Raw genomic sequence first — 17,052 nt, 5'->3', positions numbered from 1 at the left:
ATATGAAACTTTCATTGTAGTACCCGCGCTATATAAATAATTCCAGGGCTGACCCTAGATAATATTCCTAATGCGATCTCAGAAGAGCACACACTGTTGTAATCGTAATCCCGTCCCAAATCACCGTGAGATGATTTGATATGTAGACAGTAGTTGCCAGTAAACGAGATCAACCTAGAAAGGAGAGAAAATTCGACATTCGAAAAATATTCGAATCAGCACGTAATTGAAAGAGCAACAGTTTTAAAAATTTACCTAAAAGGTTTTGGATTAGCCGTTTCGCGCTGTTTTTAAAGGTTATTTTCCCACGCAAACAAAGGCACGACGTTTTTCGCGGAACCACAAAGGGGGCATAGAAATCTTTGAATGGTTCTCCGAGTCGATTCCTTCTTTGTGGACTGGGAGGCGCATTAATTCGGCGGTCCGTTTAATGAAATAAAACAGCCAGTAATGGCGGCGCGATTTGGCGCGTGCGGGAAATGGAGATTAATTGCTGGCAACACCGGCCGGGGGCCATCTTGTTGCACTCTTATTTATTTGTCTGAGTTTCACTCGAATTTTTTAATGTTTTTATTTAAAAGTACTAGTTTTTGGTCGCGGATTCACCCGCGTAAATAACCGTCTGTCATAGAAAGATTTCGTATTCCCCTTTCAAACATCGGGATAAAAACTATCTTATGTTCTCTTTGACAAATGATCATTAATCACTCTCACACTCTATCTATTGGTGAAAGAAAGCCGCAGGAAAATAGCAACTGAATAAACCACTGACATGCACAAGACATGAAAACTATCCGGATTTTTACGCACGTTAGGGCACTCGATCACGGTGCGCGCTAAGGGCCCTCGGACACATTTCGCCGCGTCGCCGACCGACCGGGCCGGCTGTCGGACCTTTATGTCGGCTATTTTCCGGTCGAACGCACCGGAATTCCCGGTTTCGACGATACGAAATATTTTTACGGCGACCTCTTTTAATATTATGCTCTTTGAAAATATCCCACTGATATTACTTTAAATAATATTCCAATATCACTGACGAACAATAAATTGTGCAAGCTTTAAATTAAAATGCGGTTTACTGTGTAGTAATATAGTAAATATTTGTAATCGAAACCGGCATTCACTTGAATATGAAACTATATTTGGTTTATCCCGCATGCCTGAATGGCAGTCGGGAAATATTTGCAAATTGATTTTGTATGAGCTTCGAATAATTCGAAATTTTATTGAACCTTCCTTTTCTTGGTATGTTATGGATCACAGGAATCCAGTATGGTTAAAAGAACGTACAATAGAAAAGTGTGTTTTATGAAATCCAGGTGAGGTAGATAAGATTTAAAATCTTTAAAGTTAAATAAATTATACGAATCATGCCTCTACATGTTTATCAATAAGAAGGACCGTGAAAGGAATTTAGGCAGTTTAAGAGCAAAACGGAAGAAAATAAAATTACGGTATGTCAGAGACTCGCGTTTTGGACGAGCATGTTGCAGATACGAGCGTTCTACGGCTATTTTCCGAGTGGATGCTCCTCTTTGCCGATGGAAAATATTCCACTGCGACGGAGCACAAACATTATTAACAGATAAAAGTCAAGCCATGTCATAAGCAGATTTTAAAATAAGATACTCATGGTATTTTAAAGCTATAGATTCATCGACGGATTGAAACCTTTATTTATTGGTCGGTGGTTTACTCTATGCTGTTATTGAAAACTTGACTGTTAAATTAAAAAGAAAAAGCATCGTGAATCTTTCGATAAGAAAAATCTGCAACACTCATAAAACAAAGCATATCAGATACCTGGTGCACCTTACATATTTCAACCAGGATGAAAACCCGGTCACTTGAAAATGACCCGGACCATTTTACACTTGGCTGGATGCAGAGTTGCAGATAAATGATGTAAAAAGTTCATTATCATTTTTATGTCATTAAGGATTTGTCTGTTGTCATCGCAACTTTTGAGAAAATAAAAACAGGAAAAGTTAAAGAAGAACGGTCATCTGTGACCCAGGCCCGACAGAAACGAGACATACCTCAGTTTTTTTGTCATGTTTTAATTAGTTAAATTATATATTTTTTATATTCGAAATCTATGTATAACACCAAAATATTACCCTTTGTTTTTGTTCAGGCGTTATACAAAAACTAATACAAAATGCCTATTTATCCCCAAAATTGGTAAATGTATGTACCTAAATAGCTCATATGGAATGTATCAAGGTGACCTGGAGATACAGCCGGATTATACAGGGTGGAAACGAGAAGTTACAAAATCCAAAAATTCAATGTTACCAGTTTCCATAATCTGTAACCTATTATTGGTACCATTTGAAAGAGCTCGTGAAGCACTTTCAGAATCAGTAAGTAGTTTTTCGATATCTTGTATAGTTTAGAAATAATCGAGTGAGATCACTTATCGTTCCATATGTATAACCACCCTGTATAATCCGGCTGTATCTCCAGGTCACCTAGATACATTCCATAGCAGCTGTAATAGACATTTAGGTACATACATTTACCAATTTTGGGGATAAATAGGCATTTTGTATTAGTTTTTGTATAACGCCTGAACAAAAACAAAGGGTAATATTTTGGTGTTATACATAGATTTCGAATATAAAAATATATAATTTAACTAATTAAGACATGACAAAAAAACTGAGGTATGTCTCGTTTCTGTCGGGTCTGGGTTTTTTTTGTATGGGGCGTGACCGTTCTTCTTTAGTTATGAAATTAATCGTGGGAATTCCCATTCCAATTGCCAAAGGTACTGGAGTAAATCTATCGTATGCTTCAAGTATCAATCGTTTTGTCACTTCAATGATGCCCTTTCATGTACTTACACCATGTTACACTCGACTGACCACCAGGTGTCAGCGCCCAATTATTGAATTTCATAGTTCACGTTTGATGTTACCTAAAAATATGTAGTTCCTTAATGAACACTACTTTTTTGGGATTTGAGGAATGGAAATTGAAAGAAAAAAGGATGTTGGCAGACTTTAAGTGCCTTCAAGAAGACGCGTTATAAGTACTTAAAACATAAAACTATTTTTTATTCGATAAAATTTCGAATGTATCCTGCTATGTTTAGGCTGAGTTGGACCACCTAACTTTGACGGTAACTTTAAAGATTTCCGGCGTTTTTTGTATGGAGTTTGACAGATTATTGATGTTGAAGTAAAATGGTGCAATCCAGCCTTATTGTGGACAATGGCCATTGTGTCATTACGTCAGAAAAGTCGTGAAAAATTCGCCTGAACTGCAAAGTGTAGCCACCAGGGGCGCACGTAACGTCAAACAGGCGCACATCTAACATATTTCAGTGCACTGGCCTGCGCCCGGTCACTCCAGAATTGCCCCTTCGTGTCGACCATTTTACACTCGGCTGGCCACGGCTCCAGCGCCAACTATTGAGTTATGTTTCATAGCGGAGAGATGGGGCGAGAGATTTGCGATAGTACTGAGGGTAGATGGTGTTGAGCGTTTTGTATGAATTGTTTGGGGTCCGACCCTGAATGAACTCTTAGTTTTCAGTACGGTTTGGTCATCAGTTTGAAGAGGCAATTTAGGGTTGATCTTTCGTGCCAATTAAGTATGTTGTTGTTGTATTTGAGTGTATTCGACATAAAGGAGCGTTTACTACTAATATAAAAGGGTTCTATCTGCACGTGTTGGGCAGTCCCAATGCCTAAGTCAAAGAACAATAAAGGGGTATACTCTTACCCCCTTACTATTAACAGTTTTTAACTTTAAACTAGGTTTCAACCAACGTGTAACTTTTTATCAGTAAGTGGGTTAGCAGTTAATGTATAAAACATTTGTAAGAAAACATCGCCGACTTTTCAAGACTACTTTTAAAAATAAATAAAAAGGGGAGCGCGTTAAAAGCAGGTGTTTTTCTTTTTGAAGCTTATCTCAATTTTCCGCTTTCGCGTCTTCCAAAGCTAAACAGCCATTCGATTTGTCAACTAAAGCCAGATAGCATCTATGGCATGACATTAATATAAGGGAAGGAGGATATTTGTTCGAGTGTAAAATCGAACAACGGAATGCCTATTCGGAGATTGTGACACTTGTATGAATGACTAATCAAAGCTTTCGCAAGACGTTTTATTGTTTTCACCCTTTGACATTCGATTTCCGTTTGATCCGTTCTTACTATTTGCTATAAGGAATTTTACGATCTGTGGATCTCACGAGCACGACTGCTCGCATGTTTCGTTTGTACCGTTTAATTTATGCTCTAAAGTACCTATTTGGATCGTTAATTGGTAAGTAGTATAGTTTTATTGTCATAACTTGATGAAGGGAACCGTGAAAATCTACTCATAAATACCTACTCGTAGATAGAGATTTTAATCATTATTACTTTTACAAGTATTTAGGCCAATGCTATGCTGAACTGAGATAATGTTCTCTTAGGTTCTAAAATGTAATCAACAACACATTTAGTAGCGAGAGGAGCCGATGGGCCGCGATCCCCGAATATCATATTTTAAAATCCATAAAACTTTGTCATCAGCTGTTATGCTCACTGTTTTTACGTTATTTTATTTTAAGCTTTTCATTCTGACTAGCTTGTCTAACTTCGAAGTTTTTGGTTACAATTACGTCAATTTTGAAGTCCAAATGCGTCTTCACAGTCGTAAAACAAGGCTTAAACAAATGCGTCCCGCCCCGTCGCTGTAGCGGACGAGTGCGGTGAACCCGCGCGGTGTCCAATCGAGTGACAATTCAATAGGCAGGCGAGTAAGCGTTTGAAATCCTACCGCCCACCGCATTCAAAGGCTGGGAGCACATGGGCGGTCACCAGTATTTATTGTACATCACTTTCTAAAATACATTCATACTAATTTACTAATTTAGTTGTAATTGTTGCACTAGTGAAATAGACTGGAATTTTTTTTAGACAACAGCGTTTCAAGCTAAACACTGGCATCTTATATCGTGTTAATAAGTGTCATTGTAATAAAAAAGAATAGTCTGATGTGTTCTTGGTTCGTGACTATGCTGATGAATGATCAAACAATCGAAAACAAATCGATTGAATCACAGATTAAACTGCACTTTGCAATCAAACGATTAGCCTTAATAAGCTCGGTGTCAAGCTTTTTTATGGTATTGGCGCGGAATATGCTAATTTCAGTGGCCAATGAACCATTTTGTCAATTGCAATTTTACATATTTATCTTTAAATTAAAATCGGCAGTGACATCTTTTTTTCAATTCGCATATCATAGTTTACCAGTCAAATTAATTCAATACAAACGAGCTGCGTGTATGTGATAATAATTGTAATGGCGGATCCCGATCGCAATGGGATTTGGAATGGGTCGTTAATAAAGAGTTTCACTTTCGGGTAACGTCCGACAGAATTTAACGCGAGGGAAAATTCGGAAACCATGTTTGATGTTTCAATTTACGCCGATATTTGCATATTAACAACTGACAAGAGATGCATGAATTAGGTTAATTGTGTTATATGCTAAAACCAGTGGCGGGCATTCCTATTATTTGGTGGACAGGCACCAAAATTTCAAACTACTAATTAAAACATATGAAGCAACGTTTACCAAGAAAGTAAATAAAAAATATGTGTTCATTTTAATTAAATAATAAATATTCCAGTCTATTATAGACACTGCGCTACCTAGTTCTATATTAAGCAAAGGGGTATGCGAAACATTAGGCTAATCGACCTTCATTATGTCAATGTCATTTTCAAATTCAATGAAATCCCATTTAAGTCTGTATGTACCTAAATAAAATTTTCAATCAATATGTTATTCCGAAACTTGATTGTTAAAATAGTAGAGATAATTTACACTGGAGGCTGATGACAAAATGAGCCTGCAATATCCTTTTTCTTACTCTACGTGTCATTAAAATCAATAACGCCCGGAGCGCTGTTAATTTGAAAATTAAAATAGACGTAACCTGAACGCGCTCGCTATAAATAAATAAAAAAGTAAAAAACGGATAAAGGTGTATTCACACGATCGATCGCGCGGGCCTGCATCCGAAGCGAGTGAGGCGGAAGCGCCCGGGGCACTGCACAGCGAATTTATCATACGCCTGTGTGTACATGCCTAACGTGCGACGTGAAATATTATGGAGACCGACTATGTAATCTATGCAAAATAGAATATGTTGCCGTTTTTAAATCGGAAAGCAAGAAAATATTGTGCAGATATACGAGTATGTCGATGCTATTTTTTATTGTTTTTTTAAACAGAACAGAAATGGAGCGAATGTTGGAAAACATGAAACATTTTACTGAATAAAATTGCTGTGTCGAGTCTGGTATCTAAATTTATTTTTTCCTAAATAATGAAACCAATTCTAAAAAGGCGGCGGTTTCTAATTAAGAGAGGATCAGGTATATTAAAATAATGAGCGACCATGACCTTAAGTTTTCCTTAAAAGTAGGTAGCTAGTTTTAATTTGAAAATAATAAACCTACACTTTTTGCTGCCTGTGCCTGTGTTTTTTTTTGTTGCCTGCTAAATGAAAAAAAAATAATTTTCTGCTGAAGTGTCCGATATGAAAATTAACTTTGTTTCATTTACCATATCCGATTCCGTGCCATACGGGCGTAACATTCGTCCGACCAGCGAAAAGTAAAAAATACCGGTTGCGAACAGAGGGTTAATCAAATTGTGTCTGTCGTGCGCCGGTAGGGCGCGTCACCTTTCAAAAAGGCACAATAATGAAAAACGTTTCCTATTTTTACAATACACGCCACAATAAAGAGAAATTGAAATTAAATGTCAACGGTTCCTTGGTCATAAAACATAATCGCAGATTTATTTTTTTCCTCCGTCGTTTAGGGCCGTTCGTTGTTATTGGATATTACGGAATATTATGTGCACGGAATTTTAGATATTTTGTGGTCCATTAACTGTGGATAATACTCGTAAAATTAGACGACTATTAATTTTATAGACGAGTAAATGCAACTCAGCAAAGTATCGGTCATAATAATCAAATAAAAAAGAGCATTTATGCGAGAAAATTCATAATATTTTAACGCCAAAGTATCCGAAGGTAATTATAAAGAAAAGCGATCGGGCATAATCTATTTTCCAATACAAAAAGTATCAAATGCTTTACCAGTCCGGCAAAAGCGATCCTATTGTTCTATTTCGTTTCTTGATTGAAACAACGGCGCTATTGAATAGGAAATCGGTGGTAGGTAACTCTTAGTCTGGCCAATATAAAAAGATCTGTAGCCATTCATTTGTTTTCCACCTTTGCGTGTCGTAGCGCAAAAGTAAACCTCGTTTGACGGTCCTTGTTTTACTGGTTCAGTTAACCTTTCAATTTTAGGTCAGAGAATAAATTTGTATGTTTTTTTACCGACTGGCGGAATCTGAAATGTTTCGCCGTTTGAGTATTGATACAACGAATGATTGAGTGATTTTGTATTTTATGCAAAATGGTTTTGGTTTGCAAAGTGCTTTTGGTTTTAATATTAGATTATGATAAAAGTTGATCATTACAGTGGGATAAACGGGAGGATAAGTCGGAGCATAAGTGATGTTAAAAAAAAGGAAAACCAAAATTGACTAATTTTTGCGAAATGGCATGCGGACTGTGAGCACCTAACCAACCTGTTTATTTAATAAATAACTAAGCTTGATGAAGAAAAAAAATAAAGACATAATGAAGAAATAAACATTTGATAACAGCTCAGCATTTTGAAACAAGACCGTCTCCGTTAGTATCTCCTGAGAAGCAAAGAGCGGAGAATCACCCGGATTAGCGGACACCGATTGGCTCGGATTGAGATATTTCTAATTTTTCGGTTGGCTACCACCGTTGTTGTGAAGACTGTTGCGCTCGAGAAACACGGAGCGATCGCCGACCGACCATAAAGGAGGAAAACAAGATGGAAACTGGTATCAGATCGGCCACATAAACAGTAGAGTAGAAAGCGTTTATCAAGACGTATAAATAGTAGAGATTATAATAGAATAGAATTGGAAGCTTTTAAGCAAGAAAAAATAAATACAAATGTAAAGCCAGCCAGCATTCATCATGAAAGTAAATAAATAGTTAATAGAAAAATTTGATTAGACATGAGTTTTCAGCAGGTACCTTTAACTACTCTATTTATTTGTTTATGCTCTCTTGCTACTTTTACAGAGAATTCTCTGTCATAAATCATTACTTTGTCCAATCTCAGTTACACACCGAGATAGGAATCATAACTCAAAGAAGCATTCAAACGATTTTAACCAGAACCATTAATTATCATAAAACGAATTATAAATCGCCGAAACGCGACACCAATTTAATTGCTAAACACCCATCAGCATTAATCAAAACAATGGGAAATTAAATCAAAGATAGAAATAAATAAAACAATTAAATCGCGGGGAGAAAATGTAGAAAGAGTTCCAAGGCGAAGGAGCAATATTGTCGGCCACCTGCTCCGGCGAGATAGGGATCATAATGTTAATTTAATTAAAGGACTAATCTAAATTTCAGACGACCCGACACTCCGCCAACCATTAAAAGGATATTTTGTCGGCGACAGCAAGTTGGGAAAAGTTACCGACTATAAATATCTCGGGCAGCCAGTCGGGCGGCGATTTACAGTAAAAACATTAAATAAATAAGTCACTTGGAAAAATGTTGACTGTTTGTTTATTCTTGATACGGTAATGGTGCTGTTGTGATAACAATGAAATTTGCAAGTGAAAAGTGAGGTAGAATGGAATATACCAGTAAAACGGATTACTACAGAGTTCTTCTTTTTACTTTACATTTTATAAGGAAGGATTAATAAAAGGAGTATACATATAGTTATTAGTTACTTTTTTATCACGTATAATTTGACATATTAGTGACTTTAGCTTTATCTTACAAAAAGGAACTTTACGAAGGTTTTAGGTATTTTGTAAATAAATACACCGATTAATAAATTAAAGTTTACTTTTTCATTAAAACAAAATTAACAATTAATTAAAGATTAAGCGAGATATTTATCTAAATTGCAAACGGACAGTTTGAGTTTCATTAAAGGGGCCCGTAGTAGTCTATACAGCGAAGTAAAACTTTTCCAAGATAAAGATGCTTTTCATCCTGCAGAATTTGCAGGATAGTGGGTGGAAAACAATTTATTATTTCCTTTGATGGAAGATTTGGCTAATTCAAAATACTTTTCACTGTACAGCTTCAATTATTTCGTTTTTATTATGTCCCATTCTTGGTTTGGTCTCGCCCAGATCCTTTCAGCATACTCAAGCTAGCGTATTTATACTTAATACAACACATACATTAAAAATATTTCGTTTTTATTATGACCCATTCTTGGTTTGGTCTCGCCCAGATCCTTTCAGCATACTCAAGCTAGCGTATTTATACTTAATACAACACATACATTAAAAATATATTAGGTTATCTAAGTTTAATTTAGTAATATCTACAGATTTAATAGTTTTAACGACGAAGAATATCGTTTAAACAACGGTGTTCTCAAGACTATTTTTAGAAAAAGTTACTAGTAGTAGTACACGTATGCCTGAAAATATAAATTGAAAACTCACTGCTTCATATGTTTAGCAAATTTTTTTAATAAACATAATTGAATACGTTAATACAATCATCCGAACACTTTACCCCAACATAGAATATAATCATTTACGATAACCAAGACCCGAATGTAAACAGAGACCCAAAGATAGTCCGCATCAAATACCTACAATATCTGTCCGGGATCAATTGATTCGGACAGTCCGCAGTCCCGATGCCGCCCGAATTATGTTCGTGGATAATTAATAGAGCTCTCTCCAACAATGGACGCCATGATCATCATTATAAAGCTATAAAGGGATCGTTTACGGGGATGTCTCTGGCGGATATTAATAACAATTTGGAGTAAATAAACTGCTATTGAGGTAGGTAAATGAGGTAAAAATGTGATACTTCGATGCCTTATTATGTTTTTTGTAAAGTCCAATCGGTAGCAGGTCAGACTGTTAACATTTTTGTTGCCAATGTAAATAAGGTGCTACACTGTTTAGCTAAATGTGCGCTATGATACAAGGTAAAAGTTTCTAGAAAGAGATCGATCAATTTGTCGTAAAAAAAGTATTAAATAGAGTCAAAGTAGGTAAATCATTCATAAGCCCTTATTCTGAGTTGACTAAAAACTCAATACCAACTCAGGAATAAATTGAAGTGATTGGACGAGTTTCAATATTTGAAATAATCACAGTTTGAATCTGTGTTTGAGTTACATTCAGTTTTGAGCACCGCTTAAGAATATGAACTGAAGAAAAATATTTTTACTACAAACGTTTCAAAATAAGATTCAAGCAGACACACGAGTTTATCTTTAACTTCAAAGTGTTCGTAGCTAACGTAGCGAGTTTCTTTCTTGGCATTATGTCCCCAACGGAAACATACTCGAGTCGTGTAATATCATTTAATGGCGGCAGGGGGCGGGGTGGTCGCAATTAAAATTTTCCATTTTATTAATTAACGAGCAGAGCAAAGTACGCCGAGTACTTCACTAACCTTTTACTAAATGTTAAATACCTGCTAAACGGCGGTATAACGTTTCTTCTGCGTAGAAATGTAATCTAAAATTATCAAAAAGCTTCATGAATGATTAAATGACTATGTTTACTTCGAGATTTGGTGAATAAAAAGGTCAAAGGTGAGTTGCAAAAATAAGGAAAACATGAGTTCTATTTTTAACATAGGCCCTTATGTTTTTGCGACATTTTGTTTCATCGTGTAGATAAAACCAGATAAAATTAGCTTATTCATTGTATGATGTGGGAGTATTTTTTTCATTTACTATGGCAACCATTCCAACCAACGTAATATTATGAAGACGAAAAATAAGACCATCCAATACGAGGTAGGAGTATAACGATATATGGTTATTTCAAATAAAAAATATTATTCGGACAAAACAACAACAGTAGTGACATTAGGTACAATAATTATTATTATGTGACGATGTTAAAAAGATACACCAATTTCTATCCTCTTTACAAACAAAATTAATGTAGGTACGCGTTTTGAGTATCACTTACTAACATTTCTTTCAGGGTTCAATGTATACAGGGTAGTAAATTGAGGCAATCGACGCAAATTGGTCCCATAACTAAGCCATGAAGGCAATTCGGTAGAGAATCACAGTGTCTCGAAAACTATTGGCAACGATAAACATACCGGGTTACAACGGAGCGGGGTTTGTCTCATCTTATTTGAATTTCAAATCGTTGTGCAGGTGAAGATACGATTGGGCCCAACTTCCTATACGGTTTAGATTTGCCAGCCTCAATTGAATTTACACCAGAAGTTGAACTCGGAGGCAAACTTGCTTATGAAACCGACTACTACTATTTTATTCAGAAAGCTTTGCTGTTGCTCAAAGACAGCTGAGGTGTTAGGCGACTTGAAACTGAATTTCTAAGCGTTACTTTGTAATTTTGTATCTACAAACTACCTTTCGCCCATGAGATAGTTTCTAGAATTCTCCTTCACTTAACAAACAACTTTGTTATTCCAATAATAACAGTTTAATATTATAACACTGGGTTGTCACTTTTAACTATAACAAACGTCAAACTCCATAACAAAATACCGGTTATAGTTACCGTTAAAGTAAGGGTAGTCTGAGGCTAATTCTCTTACCTAACCCTTCCGTCCACATTTTAATCGGATTTGTGGATCGAAACTACTTATTTTATTAAAATAGGTTATTGGTATCAAATGATTTTGCCTTTGGTTTGTTATCTAAATAACATAACATTAAAAAAAAAATACATAATATTATTACGTAAAACATGTCACACAAAAAATCTTCTTGTCATTGTTTTGTTACCTGAGATAATATTAAATTTTATTTTATTCGCTTAACTTGATAATATTTTGCGGGCAATATTGTCACGTTCCGTATGACATGAAAAGGGTTGAGAGTAAACAAGTCCGGGAATAAATAAGTAGACTGGATAAACATTGGGAATCTGTTTTGTTGTTTATCAAAACAATCGTCCGTCGTCTTAGTCGATTTTTTGTGCAAAAATATTTTGTTGTAATAAGAATATAGCCTTTGGCATTTTTGGCATTCGCATTTTCACAAATGACATCGTCCCTCTTTTTACAAATAATAAAGATTAAAGATGGATCAAGTTTGATAATAATGCTGTGTACATTTTTTCTTTATATGCTCTAAGTATAAAATTATGTATGTACAACTTCTAAACTACATAAGCACTCCGTATTATTTAACCTCTCAACAATTCACTCATCTCAGACGGATTTGGCTCATAACTGTGCCTTCTTCAGTAGGAGCCACTAAGTCAAAAGCTTCCGATACTTGAAGATTATATCGATGGACTTTTTTCTCTCTTCGTACCTTTGGATATTTTGAAAAAGTCATTCAACAAAATTTTAAATTCGTCGAATGATTGAGTTTGCTGAAATATCATGTGTATCAAAAGTTTGCTGCATTTTTTAACAGTGAATAGAAATGAAATAAATAAATGACGATCAAACATTATTGTAAAATAATGTATAGAAATCAATAAAATTCTCGAACATCAATTCGCCGCACGCTCCTATTTTAAGTCGGAAAAGTAACAGAGGTATCTCGCAACCGCTCCTAAGCACTCTGATTGATGGCTCTAATCTCTACAACTATAGAATCCGTACGAAGATAGATAACCAGGCTAAACTGGATAGCGGAGCTTACACGTAGGTAATATTTTCCGAGAGAAATAAAAGAGCACCGTATATTTTCCTGAGAGTTTGGTTTATCATCAGAGAACTGATTTACGGCGTATGGTAAGAAAACTAAAACCATAAAAGGACAAAGGCGCTAAGCTCGAGGTGTGTAACAAAGGCGGTATAACAATCGAAAACTTGCCATGGTACAGCAGAATGTTTGTACAAGTCAATTTTAAGAGGGGAATTCAATCAGTCCAAACAAGCAGAAAATCGAACCCAAATCATCCAATCGTGGTAAATCTCAAATTCGGAGTACGCAGCTAAGGAGCGGGCCGTCCCGACCAAGTCCCTGATTTAAATTGCAGATGCCCGTCGCCAACGAACGCCGACTGCCGCGATATGCTAATCATAGTCAAGCCAAGGATTATCCCTGTTTACACTCAACAAACTCACTTAATTTCGCACCGACCGATGTCCCCCCATATTTGTCGGCCGTTTGGTGTAGTGGTTCAGAACGGACTACTATGCCGAGAGGTCCCGGGTTCGATTCCCGGCCGGGCAGAAATTGAAATGATGAATTTTAATTTCTGTGATGGGTCTGGGTGTGACTATGTATAATATTTATGTATTTAAAAAAAAAGCATATAAGTAGTATACCCGCTAAGCTAGCACCCATAACACAAGCATTAAGTTGCTTACTTTGGGGCTTGCTGGCGCTGTGTGAAATTGTCCAAAGATTTATTTATTTATTTGTTGCCCGGATTCGTGAATGGATAAACCTTTGACAGTCGACAACTAGTGCTAGGTAATTGAAGGTCGAATTACTTAAACTGGCGAGCGAAAAATGATACATCTTAGTCTATGGAATTGAATTACGTCAAAGGGCATTCCCAGTCCGTTATCCATTTGTCAGTTTCAAGTAGATAAACTGTGTTTAAACTCTTTTTAGGAACAGTTAAATTCTTAAAATGAAGACACTATTAAAGATGTTAACAAGTAAGCCAATTGTACTAATGTAGTCTCAAAAATATGAATTAAAACTAGCAACTTACAGACCTGTATGATAATAAAGTGTGTAGCTATAATCATAGCTCTATACGTCCTGCCATTATGAGTGATTGGATCCGTTTTGAAAGTTATAATTAGTTAAAATTCTGATGTATATTTTTTGTGTATCTCAATTAATATTACGAAAACTTGGCGACACCTCTAACGATGTCTTCTTCGCTCAAAAGTTCATCTCCGGGATGAAACTAACTTTATCATTTAACTTTCCCGCGTCTTAAATAATTTCCATTTTAGAATGTTCCCTTTGAAATTTGTATATTGGGGAGGCCTTAGTGTTTGTGTGTTTAAATATAGATTAAAACAGCTGATCGAGACTTGAGTTATTCATTTATTGATTAAGAGGCTTTGATTTTAGTTTAAAACTGTAATTAGTTATGGTAAGACTTATTGAAGAACCATCAAGGTCTTAGCTCTACAGCTTATTGTGTCTGTAATCTATAAGTATTAAAATATTATTAAGTTAGTATGAAAGTAAAAGCGACTAAGTACATACTGGCAGAAATAGCAAGAGCCTTACCTCTCCGATTATAAAAGGACGAATTGATAAAGATTGCTGCCCATTTGATGCAGACTACAGGGGAAATGGTTGTCGTTTATGATATTGGTTGGTACCACAGATTTATCATCGATCTAAAACAGTATTCCAACCATTAATAACCTAAACACGTGAGTAACAGCAACGTTCTATAACCTACGGCTCCAGCTATCGTTCGTGTTATTATGTCGTATTATTTTCAGTAAACATTTAAGGTGCAGTAATATCTCCGGCGAGAGGTACGCTGAGGCGTCGTAAAGTCGACCGGAGGAGGCACTAATGCGAATTTATGTCTACGGACCGCGGCTGCCCGATATCGATCCCTTAGCACATAAATGTTTCAATTTTCAAACCGACCGCTTTATGTAAACCATGCGTGGTGCCATGTTACGAGCCTTCGATGAAACCCCAGGCCCCGGAGGATTTACTCCTACGATGTGATTAATTCCATGGGATTTAGTGCCTTGATTGTTTTATGGATATCGCTGTAATTCAGCCTCGTTTGAAGTAGAGCTATTCAATATTTAACCGGCTGCTAAAATATTAAGTTAGCCCGCGTGATGTTTAGGGAGAGTCCATTAAGATTTATTGGGTATCGCGCTTGACAGAGTAACAGTAAGCTAGTTTGTTAAACAGATTGTTGATGTTTTATCAATATTCACATTCACATTGGAATGACGTAGGATAGTTGTTTTACTGGCAAATTGTTGTTCATGTTGCATTTCGAAGAGCATCCATTACAAGCAGTCTTAATCTCATCATACGAGAAATTATTGGATGAAAATTAAAACAATATTATACTTCAGCAGAATCAAAGGCGCGGTAAATTGTACGCGTCCTAAATATTAGAAAGTTCAACATCTGTCGGCATTGACAAACAGGAACGCGTAAATCCGCCGTTTAACTTATATATCGGGTTTGGGAAGGAAATCTCGGAAATTTACATGAGAAAGCCGCGGAGAAAGAGGACGCGAGGGAGGGCCGTCCTCTAACAAGAGGCGGGAATGTTTGAGGTATCCGCTGCAGGCACGTGGGGTACGACTCGAATATTTGATTTAAATTGTGAACGCCTTTCATATAAAATTTCCACGTGATTGCGCACGTACCGAATTAAACGCAACTGTGACATTCAACGCTACTTTTATTTTTATTCTGATAAAATTGTGATACAACAAACACTATTAAAATCGCGGAAGTATTTGTTGATTGCCGAAACTCAATTTCGACCTAACACGAGCTTGATGCTTCAATTTGAACTCAACACTTATGTAAAATAAAAATATTTTAGCAAAATCCTGAACACTTTCCAATTTCAAACAGAGTGTTCAGTTAATTGACATATTCATAGTCCCGGAATGTACAGGAAAAATAACATTTTTTCCCAAAGTGACACAAACTATCAAGTATTAATAACCAAATAAAACTTTTTCTATTATGAAAGTTAGCTAACAGAATCCAGCTTATATTAAAAGGTAAACACAACGATGCCGATGAGGTACCTAAGTACCAAGTTGGGCGCCAAAGTTGGAACTGTATGTGCTACACGAGTCTGACCTTTATGGGGGGTTTGTTTAGGCAGTTTTGCAGACTTTGATACTCGTGGTATGAGATTAGACGTAAAAGGATTGAAAGTATCTCATCAAAACACCTACAAGCTGTGTTTCTGACTTGTTAAAATAGCTCAACAAAGCATCCCAAAATCTCAGTTATTAGTGTGCAAACAAAACTTTTTCTATTACTGGAGTTTGTCAACCAACCACATTAAGCCCCGTTAGCTGACATTAAAAGATAAATACAGCGGCGCAGGCACCGCGTTGGGCGCCAAAGTTCGCGATATGTGGCCTGCCACATGAGTAGTAATTAACACAGCGCCCCCCTCTGCAGAGTGTTACTCGCGCAGGGACGCAACTAGGGTGGGCAAATGAGCCACTTGTTACTAGATTGTAGTATCTAGTTAGACCTGAGGGAAGAAAATGTCTCTGTACTTGACACGGACAAAAGTTTTGATAATAACGGAGTATTTTAGGGCGTGGTAAGCTAGCGCACAATTTAGAAGTAGATATAAATTGACAAAGGACATTAAAAAGTAAAATAAAACGCAATATTTTGATGTTTTTTTTTTACTTTAAGTGACTATGCTGTCTTTTCACCAAAAACTAAGACATAGTAGATATGTATTTAATTTGTTAAGAATTTCCAGCGCTTCAAGGATACGAGTAGGTATAATCGACTTGACAGTGACAGTTAACCCACCATTGTCACGGTTTTGATATAGGCAAACTATTGTGAATAATTAAAAACGTCTCAATGTAATTACATTCGCCCCCGCCCTGGGTGCGTGCCTTAGCCCCCCGGCCCCCAGTGGGGCGCACCGATTGAATTAAACTTCGGCACCGTTGTTGTGGTTCAGATCCGAGGTCGGTTTTGTCGCGTTCCGTGCAGCTGCGATTAAACTGGCAATGCTTGTTCGACGTTTATTAGTTTTGTCACCCCGTTTTTGTTTGTATCGAATGAATAGCAGTCCGGTTGTGGTACGAGACACGGTTAATAAACAGCGGAGATTCTATACATCAGTAATTAGTAAATACAAGAATATTTACCAAGGAATCCGCGTAGAAGTGTGTATCAGATGTGGCATAGAAAGCAGCTCCTCGGTTTGAGAGTCGTCTACGTCTGTGTGACTTCAATTAAGTAATTGTCTTGTGGTTGTGACTACTTCAACGGAAGCAGACAAAGAGAAATGT

The 17,052-nt window shown here is 36.6% G+C and overlaps 1 protein-coding gene across 1 annotated transcript in view; it reads right to left on the bottom strand.

The window, feature by feature from the left end:
* cpo (RNA-binding protein) overlaps window positions 1-17,052 on the bottom strand; it is a 63,813-nt gene that overhangs the window by 10,820 nt on the left and 35,941 nt on the right. The window lies entirely within an intron of this gene.

Source organism: Ostrinia furnacalis, unplaced genomic scaffold, assembly GCF_004193835.3.
Source record: "Ostrinia furnacalis isolate ACB-3 unplaced genomic scaffold, ASM419383v2 OfSCF1353, whole genome shotgun sequence".
NCBI lineage: Eukaryota > Metazoa > Arthropoda > Insecta > Lepidoptera > Crambidae > Ostrinia > Ostrinia furnacalis.
Note: the sequence above shows the minus strand (reverse complement) of the source record. Positions and strands in the feature narration are given on the sequence as shown.